The sequence below is a fragment of the Anoplophora glabripennis genome, unplaced genomic scaffold, assembly GCF_000390285.2.
Source record: "Anoplophora glabripennis isolate ALB-LARVAE unplaced genomic scaffold, Agla_2.0 scaffold189, whole genome shotgun sequence".
NCBI classification, from domain to species: domain Eukaryota; kingdom Metazoa; phylum Arthropoda; class Insecta; order Coleoptera; family Cerambycidae; genus Anoplophora; species Anoplophora glabripennis.
The window spans coordinates 530,456-533,645 of record NW_019416355.1 but is presented as its reverse complement, the minus strand read 5'-3'; positions in this window follow the sequence as shown (position 1 = coordinate 533,645).

Genomic DNA, 3,190 nt, shown 5'->3' with positions numbered 1-3,190 from the left:
AATTCACGTGGTTACTGGACTAACAATATTTATGATATTTATTGGTATTCGTTGTACTTTATTTCGGTTGTAAATTTTACATTTCTGGTGGAAAATATGTACATAGGTATACATTTACTCAACAAACAATCATTCATACATGTAAACAATTCCATGGATTCCCTATAGGCGAATTGTTAAAACTGAACAATTTTATTTCAAATATATTTGTTTCACGCGAATATCAACAGAATTTAGTAGAAATATTGAAATCTAAAATGTTATGTTTCCACATAGTTCCGAATTTAAAAATATTTTAAAATATATTTGTGTGAGTGCGTGTTGACGCTCTGCTTGGTCGAGTGTATGGCACGTGTTTCTTGTGGCAGTCATTAGCATTGTCTATTGTGAACATAGAGCGGCACACGGCTTGACCACAGATACTAGTATAATATAAATTTGAAATAGATAAGTGTGAGTCCAGTGTGACCTGAAGATGAGGTGCAAAGTGTAGACCTCGAAACTAGTCGTCTTAATAAAAGGATTGTGAGATTATTAAGTCTTTACTCTTTCCCGAGAATTATAGTATAATATAGTTTACTACCTATAATTTATTTAATTGTCACCACAAAGTCTCCGACGTCTATTTATAAGTTACGCTATCTTAAGATAGACCCAAGATATGAACTGAAAAAAAAAAACAAAACGTACTGAAGGCTGTAACATAAAGTAATGAAAATTACTAGAAGTCCCTAAATTTCTGCGCTCTTGCCCTTATAAAGATGTGCTTTACTGAGTTTATGAATGTTCAGTACAATACATTAACAAATAATTAAGTTGTCCTTAACATTATTTTGGAGTAAACATGCGTAAAACTCAGAGAAAAACATAATAACTTTAAAACTAAACTAAAATTTTCTGCATTATAAATTGACAAAATTTACTATTGATTTGAACTGATACTGATAAAGATAGCGTAGTCAAATTTTTAATACTTCACCAGAGGTGAATTTAATGAAATCGTTTTATTCTGACTCCAAAAATTGTGGCAGTTCTATACAATATACGAAATATTGAGACACCGTTTTTTTTTCTATGAAGAAATGGTAAATCGCTTATTGAAAACGACTCAATTTTAAAACAAGGCAAAAAGCAAAAATGGAATGTGTAAGTTGCTTGACTCGAGTAAACAAAGCAGTGCCTTTCTGTACCTGAAAACCCATCTCATTTACTTTCTTTGAGTAAAGTCTTACGAAGATTGGCTACCCTGAAAACAGAAATCTACTTTTTGCTGTATCGAGGCATTATCTCGGATCTACGTGTTCCTCTCGCACTGTTGTTATTAATGAAAGTTAAGCATTGTGTTAGATGCTTAATTGATTTCAAAACTTTGAAGACGCCTTCAGCATTAATTAATCCTTAACAATTGCCCCTTTACATAACATGTGGCTATCAATCAATTTACTCCTCAGAATTTCGTCTAAGCCGGGTAATGTATCATCGCGAGTAGTACTCCATTATTTTGCGTGAACTGGCATTTTGCGATATGTGGGTTAGGAATAGAGTGGCCCCAAATCAGTGACTATAGTGTAGACTAGGGGGTGGACCATGATCCACGTAAAAAAATGTTGACATTCATTAAACATTAGAAAAGGGATAAATAAATTAAAAAGTCAATTGCATACCAACAATTCCTGTGGTGCACTCCTCTTTCCTACACGGGGTGTCCGGAAGCGATTGGGTCATATTTCAAAAGAAGTTTTCTTTGGAAGTTTTTTGAAATCCATCACTGTAACCTCTATCAAATATTTTTATCTTGATATCTAATTCAAATTTTTAAAAACAGCAATAGCGACTTCAACTGCAGTAGTTTTTTACAAAATCGTTTCCTTAGTACTCATTATAAATGTCTCGGACAGTTTTTTAGATAAAAAACCTCAGTGTAATGTCCAAATATTTTTTGTAGAACTTTTTTTTCTTAATTTGTTATCCAAATTTAAATTTTAGATTTACTCGATTCGGAAACACCTTTCAAATTACGTTAGAATAATTGCAAAGTTGGATAAATTACCAAGAAAATAATAGCCCAAATAGCACACCTTCATCCCCAGCAACAGAAACATATTGGAAAAATATGTTTTCTACATATTGGCCAAACGGCATATTTTGAGATAATAATAATAATACTAATTTTTTAAATCTACTTGTTATATATTGGACCTTTATAGGAATTATACAGGGTGATCGAGAATGATTGACCGTGCCGCCTCATATTGATTTTTGATGTGCGGCATACCAGTTTTTGATACCAATACCACAATCATGAGCGCAGGTTGAGGGATTTTAATGGTAAACAAATAATTACGTTCAAACGTCAAATAAATTAGGTTACTGTCAAAATGGAAATTCATAATAAAAATATCAATTATTTAACAAAAATCAAAGTTATTTCACAAATTAAGCAATACTGATGGACCAATAAATGTTATTATTGTTATTATTATTAAAGAGGATGACAGAATCAAATGTAGGTTTAGCCTAACTTTTCCAAAATTCTTATTTCATTTACAATTAGAAAAACTTTTAAATCAAAGTTTGATGTAGCTAATTTTGAATAACGACTGTAAGTGCTTCAGCGATTTTATTTTTAAAACGTTATGAGTTAATTTTAAAACAGAAGCACTATTGTGGCTACATTCTTGGCATCTAAGACGATTCAGCTATACAGCGATACGCTGCAAGCTGCTGTTTTTCATCAAAGCAAACTGCTGTATGCTTATAAGACGACTATTTTGCAGCTACTGCTTTCACACTTCTGAATATCCAGCGCAAGCGATCCAGCCCAAAAATTTATGCTGAACATTTTAGTTAGCTGTCGAAATTCAGGAAAAGTGTTTTTTGAAGCAAACGATTGCTTCAAGAAAATGCAAGCAGTTGGAAGTGCTTGATTATGTTAGATGGTAGGATTGTCTGTATGACCGAGAGCAATAAACAACAGTTACATGCAATATATAATAACAGAGTAATTGGAATTTTTTCACATTTTATTGAATATTTTACCTTAAAATTACATAAAATCCATAAAAATATCTATATTTTTACAATAAATGTTCAATATGATGTCCATTGTTGTTCAAGCAGGTATTAATTCTTCTTTTCATATTATTAAATACATTCTGTAAAACATTTTGTGTAATACTCCTAATTTCGT